Here is a 15,963-nt window from a genome sequence, read left to right on the forward strand (position 1 = left end):
GTCTGTCTGACCGATTATGTCACAGCCACTTTTTTATTACATAATTTTATAAATTACATGTCAATTATTTACGAGAAAAATATGAAATAAAAATTAATAATATTACAATCATTAATATAATTATATACTCTGGGTATAACTTATAATTTAAGCTTTAAAAATTCGTCCATGCTGTAAAATGTGTGCTCGAGAAGCCAAGTTTTTAATTTTCTTCTAGAACAATCTAGAGAAGGAGCCGAGGTGATTGACACTGGCAACTTATTATATACGGTCGGGCACACCACGTGAGTTATCTTCTCAGATATTGCGAGGCGTCGTTTTACTGGCAACAACCTGTTCGGGTGTCGAAGCACGCGGTCTGAATCAGAGCGTTTAAAATGGCATATATTTTTATAGGCATAGTGGCAGATCGCCACGATCTGTAATATTATTACCGACGGCAAGGTTAGTACACCAAGGTCCTTGAAGTATGGCCTTACGGAGGTATATTATGAGGTGTAACAAATAATTATAGGTTTATTGGATAGTCCTTAAGAACCGTGAGATTGAAGACCTAGTGACTGAACCTAACATCATGGGAGAAAGTAAAGCCCACAGACTCCGTTGGTTGGGCCACCTTGAGAGAATGGACGAACATCGGAACGTAAAAAGAGCGTAGCTGGGTCGCCTAGCAGGAGGACGTCCTATCGGCGCCCTAGGTATCGCTGGAGCGACATGGTGGAGGCGGATCTGTGCGAGCTTCGAGTCGACAATTGGCGAGAGGTCGCACAGGACCGAGAAAAGTGGCGCTGCCTTGTGTCGGAGGCCAAGTCTCATTTTGGGTCGCTGAGCCAACGGAGTAAGTAGTAGTAAGTAAGTTTATATTACATCTTGACATATTTTATTCAAAAACAAAGGTCATGAAAGAAATCACACAGTTACTGTTCTACCTTAGATATGGCTAGGGGGCGCTGTAAGCCTTCAGTAAAAAATGCGTATACTTGGAAAAATTCGACCAATGCCGCCGTGACCCCGGTGGCCGAGAGGCTCAGACATCTGCCGCGATAGCAGAGGACGCTGGTTCGATTCCAGCCTGGGGCACTGGAGGCCTTGGTCACTTTTTCTTAGTATATGACATTTATTTCAGTTTATAAATCACACAGACTTCAAAAAGTAGGTACTCTATTTGCGAGGGCAGACACCGACCAAAAACTTAAAAAGTTAACGTTAGTACGATAGAAAAAATTCACAAAAACATGTCTTATTTTATTGTATATCGTTACCCTGCATACCATTAACGTCCGTAGATCTTGGGGTAACTTAGAACCGAACAAATGTGGCTTCGAATCGTCTTTGTCCGACGAGGTGCGCTCACCAAGGCACCCTCAGACAGAAACTTCAACAGCAATAACTTTTTAGCAAAAATTTCATTTTTATTACAAGCTTTTATCGCTGACTGTACTTTTTTTAGACATGCGACTAATACTCATCGAGCTAATTCTAAAAACCCCAAACACAATTAGGTTGCGATGTTTTATCACAGAGTTCCTGTCATCAGATCAGCTCGCGATGGTACCATAATATTGCATTGTCACCCAACACACATGCATGCAAAATTTCAGCTCAATCGGACAACGGGAAGTAGATCAAATTTAACTTGCAAGATTTGATTACAGACCGACAGAACGGGACAAGTGAAACTAAATAAAATCTCGTAAAAATCGAAGCGGCAGTCGTGCGTCTCTATTAGACGATTTAGAAGAAGAAGGGCTGCGTTAGAGGCAGCCCACACAAAGTATTAACTTTTAACACAAAGAAATCAAGAGCTTCTAGTAGTTTATGTTTTATGTTTAAGAAAATTATGAGAAAAAAACAAAGGACGAGCGGAAAGGCGTAGTTTTTTTTACCACCGGCCAGTGCGCGCGGTCGCTGTACTATGCAGGTTAGCCATGTGTATAAGATGAGTACCTATTATTCATGCCCGCATACACGATTATTAAAAGTGTACTTCACCCCAATACCGCACTAATTGGCCGCACAGACGTAATTATTCCCTGCAATACTGAACTGCACACAATGCCTCAAACAAACCATCCTGAATCTTACTCGTACTGCAAACTGAAAAAACTTCAGTTTGAATTGGAATATTTCATTATACTATCCGACATCCAGAATGCGACCACATTTTAAATGAAATAGAGTCCATTATGGAATGACAGATTTTATTTTCCAGTTAATACTCGTATTTTCTAGTTCTGTCTACTTGAATAAATATTATGTCCTTTATATAGAATTGAATTTAAGTCGGTGCTTTACGTGATGCTTAATTTGTGTCAGTCTAGGATAAAAGAACCAGATGAAATTAGGTATGGAGATAGTTCAAGTCCCGGGGAAGAACATAGAGCAGTTTTTATTCCGGAAATCATCCCTTACCCTCTTAATCCGTATTCATCCGTATTTTTAATTTAATTTAATTCATATTTTTATTTTATTTTTTGTAATTTATATGTAAATATTATGATTGTTTGTTGTTTTGTGTTTTTGTATTACCTATGGATATTGTCCGAAATAAATGCTTTTTATTTTATTATTTTATTTTATTTAATCCCCGTGAATGCGGTATGGAGTTTACTATGAAAGGGTTAGATATACTAACTTTATTCAAACGAAGTCGCGAACAGAAGTTAGTAATATGCTGTGTAAAATAAATCATTATTCTCTCTCATTGTTCGTATGTTTGATCAAGCCGGAATCCTCTAGGGACTAATTATCATGATAATTAGTTTACACACCCCTCACTACCCTCACGATTCGCAACTCGACTCAAACTTTAAATTTAATCTTACGTCCTGGAAGTGTACATATTCAATTTTAAACGCGTTGTCAACCGGATGTTTACACGTTAGATTTCTATTCGTGCAAAAAAAGAAAAACCACAGTTTACCCACAGTTGTTATAGTGTGTGGACGACAGTGGATGGATCCACGCTTCATTGTATTTTTAGGTATATTGGTATCGATGGCGACAGACTACACGAAGGTTCTGGGTACATCCTATTAAAGAAAAAGTAGTGCGTAATAAATAAGGGTGGAAGTGTTGCCAGGCGTACGATAATTATTGTACATGTACGATAATTATTGTACATACATACATATAATCACGCCTATTTCCCGAAGGGGTAGGCAGAGACCACGGATTTCCACTTGCTACGATCCTGACATACCTCTTTCGCTTCCTTCACTTTCATGACATTCCTCATACACGCTCGTCGGTTTAGGGTGCTCTTGACCTGGCCTTTCTTCAGGATTGTACACGTACGATAATAGTCATAGTCATAGTCATAGTCATTTATTTTATAAAGCCAATTTACAAGTCAACATCGAATTACTATACAGAAAAATTAATCCTTACATCACGGTAAAATTACAAAAAATAACATTAAAATTTTCAATTAATACATTAAAAAAAAAGTAGTCAAGTCACAAATTCATTGAAATTATGATAATATCTAATAATAGTAAAATAGAAATAATAAAAAACAGAATAATTAATATATGATTAATAAATTAATAATTATATCTAAATTGATGTGTAAAAGGACTAACTGCCCTTATACATTAAAAATTCATTATAATTATAAAACGGGCGCTCAATAAGCCAGTGTTTTAGACGCCGTTTAAAGCTATGCAGACTTGTGGCCTCAGTAATAATGCTTGGCAACCTGTTGTAGACCGTGGGGCCCATCACGTGTGTTAGCTTGGACGACTTCACAAGTTTATGGCTAATACCCACGAGCTTGTTAGCGTTTCGCGTATTGTACTCGTGTACCATTGCGTTGGTTTTATAGAACGCAAGGTGTTCACGCACGTACACAGCTACTTGCATAATGACTACTGCGGGTAATGTGAGTATGCCCAGTTTTTTAAACAGTAGCTTCGCTGGAGTATCTAGCGGCACTCGTGAGATGATGCGTATAGCACGTTTCTGGAGGCGAAAAACTCTCTCCCACTCAGCGCAGCGCCCCCAGAGTTCCGCTCCGTACTGTAACAGCGAGTGGACTGTAGCGAAATAGCATGTACGGGCAACCTGCGGAGTCACAGACCTGACGACTCGACTTAAAGCAAAGCACGCGCTAGCTACTTTGCCGCACAGTTTGTCAACATGACTATCCCACTTCAAGCCCGAGTCTATTTCAAAGCCCAGGAAAGTTGTGCTAGTAGTTTGATCCAGTTGCGTTCCATCAATGTTTATAGCCAGCGGCGCTGCCTGGCGACCTGATAAATTAAATTGCATGAAATGCGTCTTCCGTAAATTAAGAGCCAAGCCATTGGTTCTGAACCAATGGGCAAGCTGCGCCGCTGTCTCGTTTAATACCTTCTCGATGCCATCGACATTTGGAGCAGTTACAATTGCAGCAACATCATCAGCATACATTAATACCTCGCCGGCTTTTATAGCGTCTGGCAGGTCGTTTAAGAGCAGCGAGAACAGCAGATTTGAAACTGACGATCCTTGCGCAACCCCCATCTGTGCTCCCAATGGATCCGACCTCTCTTTCCCACCATCACTTACCACAACTTGTGTCCTATTCTGGAGTAAACTCGTGAACAAGGACAACGATGTGTCGTGAATGCCGTAATGGCGGAGCTTACCTGTAAGAACTGCATGGTCGGCTACGTCGAATGCCTTTGAGAGGTCACAGCACAAGACGGCGACCAGCTGCTGACTCTCTCTGGCAGCTACTATGCGCCGTACCAGCTCACGGGACAGAGATGTAGTGGATCGGCCCACGCGGTACGCATACTGTCTCTCAGATAGACAATTAGTCTCTTTTAGGAACTGCGAGAGGCGGGCACTTAGGCCATGTTCGAATATTTTTGCTATTGCCGGGATGATTGATACCGGTCTATAGCCATCCATATCCCCTCTGCTACCCCTCCCTTTGAAGATAGGAGCGACCTTACTTATTTTGAGCGGATCTGGGTAAGTGCCCTCTTTTATGCACCGATTAAAAAGTTCTGCCATCGCAAAAGCTAATGGGATTGGCGCTAGCCTTACCAGTTTCATGCTAACTCCATAAATGTCCTTTGACGCCTTAGGTGGAATGCATGAAGCAACCAGTCGGTGTACCTCATCCGCTGTAAAGGGGCGGAGGGTCAACAAACAATCCGCGGCGGGTCGAGCGCCGCGCAGCTGGCGCAGGGCGCGGGCGACGTCAGCGCGCGGCGCCCCGCACGCCTCGGCTGCACCCAGAAATCTATAATTGATGGCATCTAATGCATGTTTTTTACAACTAAACTTTGTCCCATCATTTTTTAGAAGAACGTCTGTCACATCTAACACAGGGCTATTATGTTTTCCCCGTTCCTTATTTATTACATTCCACATGGCTTTAGATGTATTAGTGCTAGATTGAATTATATTATTGTAGTGACTAGATTTATTACTCTTAATTAGATTATCATAATGGATTTTCATGTCATATACAATTTGATTAATTGGCTCATAATTTGGGAATGTATTACTTAATTCTATCATGTCGAATAATAAAGACTTAAATAATTTAACATCTGGGCTAATCCAAGACGAGCTACGCCTGCTATTTATCGTGTTCATGCGCAAAGGAAAACAGATATCGAACTGATTAACTATAATATTAATAATGGAAGTCGCAAGCTCAATAGCGTTCGTGTTTTTGGCGAGTATGTAGTTCCAATCAACACTATGAATAGCCTCCGTAAAATTTGCCTGATTCATCACAGAAAAAGACCTGGTGTATATATTGGAGTTGTTTATGTTAGATTTATTACGTAATAATCTTAATTCACCTTTGATAGCGAGGTGGTCGCTTAGATTAGTAGTAACTGGCTTCACGGTGGCTGAACCCATCGGTAAATTTGAGTACAAGTGGTCTAAGCAAGTCGCTGTTGTAGCGGTAATTCGCGTAGGGAAATCTACTAAATTCTCCAAACCTTGAGAACATAACATATCGGACCATTTTTTTATCTCCGCATTGCTTTCACCTAAGCAATTTACGTTAAAATCACCCAGGATCACACACTGTAGCTCTAATTCGTTAATCTTATTGAGCACCCGTTCAAAAACATCAAGAAAGTCGCTTATACAAATTAAGTTAGTTCTATATATGCAAACTATAGATATACCAAAATCTATCAGATCGATTGCTGAGATTTCGCAGTATCTTTCTACAGATAAGTTCACTATATCTAAGTTTTCAATGCATTTCATGTAATCGCGCGCGTATATACACGAACCGCCGTGCAGTATATTACTTCTACAATAATGCGAAACAAGTTTATAGCCGTCTAACTGAACACAATTCAAATTCGCCGTTTGTAGCCAATGTTCGGTGATCCCCAGGATATCGCACTTAAGTTCTCCCTGTAGAAGCACTTCCAGGCGAAGTGTTTTTTTCTCCAGTGCGGCAATATTTTGATGACATACTGTTATTGTTTCATTCTCGCTCGCATTCGTTGTTGCTCCAGTCCGCTCCCTGTTAAGTTTACGACTGCTCAGTGCGACTGGTGTCGGGGTGGGGCAAGCGCCCGCGCAGGCCGGCGGCGGCGTGAGTGTCGGCGGGCCGCGCGCCACGCGCCCCACCAGTTCGGCGTCGAAACCACTCCGATATTTTTACACCGGACGGCCACGTAGTTGGTGCATATACAAGCTCATGCACCCGCTCCGGAAAGCCTATAATAAAAGCTGCGTGTTTATCAGTCTTAATGTCTCGTTTTTCTACAGTGATTTCGTTCATCGGTAGTCGTTCACTTAAGTACTTCGTCACATTTTGTACGGTAGTTTCTGGTCTAAATGACCAAGCCTGCACGTATTTTTGACGCTCTACAGTTTGGAGGTCATCGTCTTTTTTTCCCGCACCAGTAATTATTAGTCGAGGTTTATTGTTTCGCTTGTATGTGATATGTTTCCAAGCATTGGGATTGGTGCTACTGTCCTCATTGGATTCATCACTAGTCACCTTCAAATTAGCAGGAGTTGGTATCTCAGAACGTGCAATAATACTGGGTCGTGAGGGACCACTGGGTTCATCACGCATAGCATTTGTTGGAGTCGCGGTTGGGATCTCTGGCACTGGGGCCACACCCTGTTGTATTGGCTCCTTATCAGCGGGAAGAGTGAGAGGGACGTTCTGTTTTGTCTCCGCGCGGCTTGCTTCGGGTGCTATCGGCTGCGCTCCGACGTCAGTAGTCAGTGATCGTCCAGTAGTTTTCGCGCTTGATTTTTTTGCTGCAGCGGTCGCAACCGATTTCAATCTAGCTTGACGCACCGGGCGCTGCAGCGCTGCCGGAGATGCATTTGAAATTGACTTACGTGTCTTTGTAGAGGTACCTTCCAAGTGATTTTTGAGTTGGTTCATCACTTCATTCTGATCCATAATTGTAATATTTTGCTCACTTATCTTGGTCTCCAACGCACTGGTTCTATTAACTAGTGACATTATTGTCTTTTTTAACTCGCGAATCAAACTTTCAAGCGCTATTTGCGCCATTCTTACTATTTTAATTTTTTTAATACGCTCGGGAGCAATGATACATGCAGGGCAGTCAACTACCCATATTAATGTAATTATTGTACACGTACGATAATTATTGTACACGTACGATAATTTGGGCTCGGGTACGATGTACATCCAAAGAGCATTATCGTACGCAAAAGCACGATAATTTCAGCCCTTGGACGATGCCACCCAAAAAGGATAGTATTTGAAGGAAAATGTGACACTTTCTTCCAGAAATGGGGCACAATTTGCAACTTTTGGGTGTTCCACTTCTTGGATTAAGTCAGAAATGACGTAGTTTCCTAATTTCCTGCAAACAGTTTAGATCTTTAACAAAAATACACAAATATAAAACTGATTTAGGGCTTGTGCACAAATCACGCGAGGTTCGATAGGGGGGAGGGGGGTCACGAAAAAATCACGACAGATCACGTTGGGGGAGGGGGGTATAAGGAAACCTCACACGTATTTTTTTATAGTGAAGTAAACCAAGAAAAAATATCTACCACATAATTTTTCTCGGTTTCGTTAAACATAAATCTTCACTTGGCAGTTCAATATAGCGAGTAAAAACAAGATTTACTCTATACAATACTATTTATAGGTTGAATGAAAATATAAAATAAAAATACACGTGAGGTTTTGTGGGGGAGGGGGGGTTAGCCAAGAACCGCACCAAATATCACCAAGGGGGAGGGGGGGGTCAAAAAAGTAGCCGACAAAACCTCGCGTGATTTGTGCACAAGCCCTTAAGTATATTTTATTTAAGACGGGAATTGCGTTTTCTTTTTTTTATACATTGGACATGTACCTAAGCTTATTTTGCAAGAAATTTTAGGCGTACGATAATTTTGACACTCAAATACGATAATTCTCTTCCTCTCATCTGGCAACAATGGTGAAATGACATTATATGAGAAATCGCTCGTTAGTATGAAGATGCGTACGCATCGGAGGGACCGTCGCGGACCCGGCTCGGACCCGGCCCGGACCCGGCCCGGTCCCGGCCCGGTTTAACGTGAGTCATCCCTTAAGGGTTATTTATGAGTTGAGCCCACTATTTATGTATGTGGGTAAGTAGGTTAGAAACAAACCGACACAGACACCAAACATATGACCCTTCCGCGTGTGTCGGATAAAAATGCAATTCCACGCAACCCTTGTCAAAATTCAAAATGGCGGATCTCTTTGAGGACCAATACACTGAGAGCTAGCCCCGACAAATGGTTCACGATTATAAAAGCAACGAAACTGGACAGCTGGCTATGCTATCCATGCTGCTGGGTCCAGGCGTCTGGCTGTTTATCGGAGGAGGTCAAATAGCGTCATTCATAAACGCATTACAAGCCTGAATTAGCTATGAATCGTTTGTCTTTTTGACTTTTGTATTTGTAAGAAATTGATAAAACATAATTATGTAACTAACGCAGAGTCATAAAAAATTAAGAATAAAGGTGAAAGAATGCATGCTACTCGACTTGCAGTTTTGAAGTGCTGGGTGTGGTGTAGTTTGAAGAGTAATTATGTATTTTAGAATATAAATATTGTCAGACGTTTCTGTTGAGGAAGAGAAGCACCAGGTGACGTCTAAGATAACTCGTAGTCGTCGCCTGTGGTTTTTGTTTCCGCAGTAATGCGGAATAAATAATCAAATATAAAGCGTGCCCGCTATGAATGTGTTTTGGGATTCCTTTTTCCAACTGAATGGCCGTTTGCTCTGACCTCCACCGACTAACAGTTGCCAAACGCACGAATCTAGTAAAAAGCATATTATAGCAAACTAACTGTCAAGTTTCGTTGCTTTCATCATCGTGTACAAATGTTTGTGTACAGCTCTTAGTGTACAATACACGGGTCCCTAGGGTAAACTAGTTATTTCGACATAAAAGAAAAGTAATTGTAAGTTTAGTTGCGTAGTCCATATTTTTACACATGGGCTTTAATAAGTTGCGTGTTGTTTTGATCATACAGAGTGGAATTTACTCAATGCTCGATTTACTCAAAAACACTGTTTGCTTTATAAAATATTTTTTCGTTAGAGCTACAATATATTTAAGTCTTTCAGCCTCGCACAGCTAAACTGTGGAATGAACTGTCGCCTGCGGTATTTTCGGACCGATACGACCTTCAAACCTTCAAGAAAAGAGCGTACTCCCATCTCAAAGGCCGGCAACGCACTTACAACCCCTCTGGTGTTGCAGGTGTCCATGGGCGGCGGTAATCGCTTACCATCAGGTGATCCGTCTGCTCGTTTGCCTCCTCTACCATAAAAAAAAAAAGTCTGATAAAAGCTGCCCAATATGACTTAATCCACATAGAGACAAATAGGGCCTTTAGCATCGAACTCGAGTAGACTTCACTGCAACCCGTCCTACATCATTACTCTCCAGAAAGCAATGCATGTGGGACTCAAATTCGTGTAAATTTTTATTTTCTATTTTTTGGTACAAAATCTGATTTTAATAAAACCGTTTAACTTAAAACTTTTTACTTTAATTTATTTATGTTCACTTTTTTATTTCTCGGTACTATTTCACTTCTTTATTTTATTTATAAACCATTATCACTTTAAAATTTGATGATATTTAGTATTTTATTACCACTTCATCCACACTTTTACATCACACTCACCACGTGATCTGGGTTCCGACAGAATACCAGTGCTTTGCTCGAAAGAGTGAAGCGTATAGCTGAGTCGCCACCCTTTTGTTGTTGTTGCAATGCACACATTGTAACTACTACTATTCCACTATTCCTGTTTGTTTATAATATTTATAAGATCCTGTATTCCATTTTAATTGTGTATTCTTCTGTTTGCCTGTGTTTCTAAATTCTGTGTATGTGCAGCAAACAAATAAACGCTTTATCTATCTATCTATCTATAAAAATCGATCGGGAAATCAAGCGATTTTTCTGTAATTATAAAAATTAACAAAATGGATAAAGTCTACAGTTTTAAGAAGTACAAGGTTTTAACATAACGATAAGGATAAACTACGAAATAAAGTCCGTTTATTTTATGATGTCCAAAAGAAAGTCGCATAACCTTTAACCAAAAAAAAGTTTCTGACCAATTATTTGTTCTGATCCTTACTGTTAACTCGTAACTAGATGACATTATGTATAATATTCTCGGAATTCTATCGTTAGCGAGTTCTATTCCTCTGAATTTGATATGGTTGGTGGCAATGCACGGTACGGCGGGTTTTGCATCACGGATATTTCAGGCGAGTGCGCTAATAACTACGAGTAATACCAAGTGCGGCCTGACACACGAGGCCGCTAGTTGTCGCAAACCGCGGCGACTTGAATAAAGGTATCGTTTGGATTAATACCACACCAGCAGCATTGGGGCGCGACCCTACTGCCGTCTGCGTGATATGGTTAGGTTAGGTTTGGTTTTATCACGTTGTGGTCAACCGATCATTTCATAAAACAATTGCCACGTCACGAAATAATAAATTCTAAGATGGCCACGACATGTACAATGAACCACGCAAAGCGCCGCTCCGTGTGTGTTGCCCCTTTGCATATCGCAGTAGATAATCTAGATGCTAGTCAAACCATGTTCTAACTTAGGAGTTGGTTGGCTGCATCGCCAAATTTAGACCATGTTTACATACATGTGCATGTCTCACATGAATGTATTTTGTGTATATTGTTACTTCGTTTTGTTAATGCAATGCAATTAAAGCAAGGCTTCCGTAGCATTGCTAGATTTTACAACCTAATGATTAACTTTTTTGAAGCTTGAATATCAACAGTTTAAAAAAAAATTAAATAAATATTGGACATTATTACACAAATTGACTAAGTCCCACAGTAAGCTCAATAAGGCTTGTATTGAGGGTACTTAGACAACGATATATATAATATATAAATATTTATAAATACTTAAATACATAGAAAACACCCATGACTCAGGAACAAATATCCATGCTCATCACACGAATAAATGCCCTTACCAGGATTTGAACCCGGAACCATCGGCTTCGTAGGCAGGGTCACTACCCACTAGGCCAGACCGGTCGTCTAATATATAAATACTAAACATAGAAAACACCCATGACTTAGATAAGATAAGATAAGATAATCTTTATTGGTACAATACAGGTATACGTCAGATACAATTAAGTACAATAATCATACAAAATTACATATTACAAAGTATTTCGACAGAAATATAGTAACACATTGTAATGTCAACGATACATAATAGAAAAAAGTAAAATAAAAATTAAAAATATTACATAGTCATTGGCAGTTCCATTATTTCATTAAAAATATATATTTTTTTGTGTGCAGCCACAATTAAAGTTCCTTTTCAAGGATAGGTGAGACGGTGCATCTCTTATGCTATGGGAGGCGGTTGTATATCGCGGGGCCCGTTAGGAACAAATATCCGTGCCCATCACACGAATAAATGCCCTTACCGGGATTCGAACCCAGGACCATCGGCTTCATAAGCAGGGTATACCCTCTAGACCAGACCGGTCGTCAAGTGAATTATTATTATTATTTATTCACACTATATCATCTAATATGGTAAGCGCTGTTGGCCTAGCGGTAAGAGCGTGAGACTTGCAATCCGAAGATCGCGGGTTCAAACCCCGGCTCGTACCATGAGTTTTTCGGAACTTATGTACGAAATATCATTTGATATTTACCAGTCGCTTTACGGTGAAGGCAAACATCGTGAGGAAACCGGACTAATCCCAACAAGGCCTAGTTTACCCTCTGGGTTGGAAGGGCAGATGGCAGTCGCTTTCGTAAAAACTAGTGCCTACGCCAAATCTTGAGATTAACTGTCAGGCAGACCCCAAGCTCCCGTGAGCCTTGGCAAAACGGGACAACGGGAGGAAGAAGAAGATATTATCTAATATGATCTAAATGCACACAAACAAAAACTTATGTTAGTTCAATCATTCGTTATCGATATAATAAGTACTAAGTCTGTGTCTGACTGTACTGGATTTCTTTTCAGATTTATCAGCTCGTACGGATTTAATCTTATTTCGATGCGACCTTGACAATCACTCACGCTGGTTGGTGCAAGCGACATAAAGTTAAAGTCGCACTAGATGCGCGCCACTCACCAAGACGATCGCCGAGGTCGTGTCAAAACTGTAACACATTGTGAAATCCTAATCAACCTCATTTATGTCATTAGAAAAAGGATTCCCGGAATTCCGCGGTCTAACATCAGTTTCCAATATTCGTCCCATATTCATTTGCTTCCGTGTTCCATTTGTAATTGCATTTCGCAATTTCATGGTCCGAGAGGCCGACAAAGACGGTACATTTGTAATCTCCACACCACACCGCTAGAATTGCAACAGGCAAACAGTATAAAGGACCGAACGGATTCAGTCCGGGAAATTGCGAAAAATAAAATAAAAACTAGTATCGTATTTGTGTTACATCGTGTACGGTCTGCAATAATATGTGGGGCTACAAACTCTGAAAATAAGGAATAATTCATATAAATTTCAAATTTGTCACTCGGAGAGACCTCCAAATCTTATTCGTATTAGTACTCTGACGTTGGGGACCTTTTACATCTCTAAATTTAATTTATTATTAACTATAGAGACTATACATCTATGTAATAATGTAGTATTTTATTTTATTTTAATGTTATTATAATGTAATGTTTACCCTGGTATTGGCTGTTGTATTTATAAATGTTGCTATGTATTTTACATGTCACTAGTCAATCTTCTTCTTCTTCTTCCTCGCGTTATCCCGGAATTTTGCCACGGCTCATGGGAGCCTGGGGTCCGCTTGACAACTAATCCCAAGATTTGGCGTAGGCACAAATTTTTACGAAAGCGACTGCCATCTGCCCTTCCAACCCAGAGGGTAAACTAGGCCTTGTTGGGATTAGTCCGGTTTCCTCACGATGTTTTCCTTCACCGAAAAGCGACTGGTAAATATCAAATGATATTTCGTACATAAGTTCCGAAAAACTCATTGGTACGAGCCGGGGTTTGAACCCGCGACCTCCGGATTGCAAGTCGCACGCTCTTACCGCTAGGTCACCAGCGCTTATCATTATTAGATGATATAGTGTGAATAAATAACAATAATTATTATGTCACTAGTCAATATACGAGTATATAATATAATGTTACAGTAAATGTTGTATTGACTTGTAAAAGGGACCTTTGCAATTTTAACCTTTTATATTTTACACGTTTCATACATATGTTCTATATAATTCTGTATATGCCGCGAAATATAGTATTTCCGGCGGAGTGTGATAGAAATGTAGAAGTATTCACTCAAAGCCGTCGGTACAAGTGCTCAGGTTAGGTATCCAGTTGCTTTAGGGTTCACGCACACATTACCATCTGGCGCCGTCTCGTCTTGTGCCCACAAACTTTCTGCGCCCAATGTTATGTTAAACTTAAATAAAACATAATTCGGTACCCAAAATTTTAATAAAATAGTTTAGTTATGAGCAGCGAATAGTTTAGCTTTATCAGTTTCGGGCACCTTTATTTTATGCGTGAATTGTAATTTATATTTAATTTAGATCTTTCATTTTTTATAACATCTAATCATCGAGTGGATTATTCAATAATTAAAATACTTAGAGTCAAAGTAGTCATAGGTATTTTTTGTATAAATGCACTTAAAATGAGACGTGTATTAATGGTTGATCGCTGTCTCTTTACATTAATATTTATAAGCAGGGCCCGTACTTTTCATGCCGTTGACGCAAAAATGACGTAATTTAGCATACAGGGAGTTACTACAAATTTAGATAACTTACTTATTGATGGGTATCATAATAAATACTTGTTACGTGAATAAAAGCTTGTTACGCGGTTAAAAACCAAAAATATGTATTATTTCATAAATTTATAATCTATTTTTTTTTTTATAATACGTCGGTGGCAAACAAGCATACGGCCTGCCTGATGGTAAGCAGTATCCGTAGCCTATGTACGCCTGCAACTCCAGAGGAGTTACATGCGCGTTGCCGACCCTAACCCCCTCCCACCCTCGTTGAGCTCTGGCAACCTTACTCACCGGCAGGAACACAACACTATGAGTAGGGTCTAGTGTTATTTGACTGCGATTTTCTGTAAGGTGGAGGTACTTCCCCAGTTGAGCTCTGCCTAGATCTGGAATGACATCCGCTGTGCTGTGCCCTACCACACAGAGCGAGATGACATTCACAATGCCCATACCTCTCTTGTGGACGTAGTTTAAGGACATACCCGGGTCCAATCTATTATTTATTTGTGTGACAATAAAATGAAAGTCAATTAGACGTTTCTATACTGATTGTCAAGTATATGTATCAGTTACCTAAAGAGGTTGACAAATGATGAATTATTACGAAAATACTAATTGGAATCGTTCTCTATGTAGCGTGACGTCATTTTTCTGTCAACGGCATGAAATGTACGGGCTCTGTTTACGATTATAGATCCCGTATAGACCCGAGTCCGCAGGTCGGGCTGAATGAATAAGTGTCTTTATGGCTTAGTCGGTGACCTTGCCAATGAAACCGATGGGATCAAATCTCAGAAAGGGCATCTATTTATATGAGGAGCACGGATATTTGTGTCTAAGTAGGTATATAAACTCACATCACAAGTCTTGGTTAATTTGTGTAATAAATAATAATATCCGTTAATAATATTTAATATTCAAATGTGCGCGAACCTGTAGCTTAGCAATCTGCTAAGCAGTGTACGCTCCGCCGATGTATTTGCATCACAACGGCTGCTTTTGCGATACTAACTCGGCCGGCAATCTTGATTCCTGGCGCAGTTTCTACTAAGCATTTTGATATTACCCTGTCGACTAAATAAATATACAACTAGATACATATCTCAGGAACAAATCATCAGGTTACAAGCAAAACTTACGAATTACAAAAAAAAACCTTATTTCAGTAGTAATACGGTTCATTATGGCTATGAACTTGAGTTTTGCTTGTCACCCGACCAATATATGATTAGATAAACACATAAATAAATGCCAATTAGCACCAAGAAATTTCGTAGACGGGGCCACGGATCTATTTACACAAATTCATGGATTACTACAATTATTTTTGCAATTTATTCAGCTAATCTGACACAACTGGTACTACCTAAAAACTATTTTAGAACATCAAAAAATATACCCAATGCAGAGAAATTTTATAAGTCTAGACCCAATTTTCACCCTATATTTCTATTACCGACTCGGCAACCGCTTAGATATTATTCCTTTCAAAATACCAACTTATACGACAAAGAAAAATAATAGCTTCCCTACGAAAATCCGAGCTTATCAAAACTCAACCTTCCATTTCTCGGGCGTTTACGACTTTTGTTTCTGAACTTATCCTACAAATTACTTGGCCATACTAAGAGATGACGTTGAGACAGGTCGTAAGCGACATGAGTGTTAAGGTGGTGGTAGTATTGAGGAGTTATCTCAGG

General features: G+C 39.9%; 1 protein-coding gene across 6 annotated transcripts in view; it reads left to right on the plus strand.

The window, feature by feature from the left end:
* LOC133525880 (FMRFamide receptor-like) overlaps nucleotides 1–15,963 on the plus strand; it is a 271,239-nt gene that overhangs the window by 135,311 nt on the left and 119,965 nt on the right. The window lies entirely within an intron of this gene.

The sequence above is a fragment of the Cydia pomonella genome, chromosome 1, assembly GCF_033807575.1.
Source record: "Cydia pomonella isolate Wapato2018A chromosome 1, ilCydPomo1, whole genome shotgun sequence".
In the NCBI taxonomy this organism is placed as follows: Eukaryota; Metazoa; Arthropoda; class Insecta; order Lepidoptera; family Tortricidae; genus Cydia; species Cydia pomonella.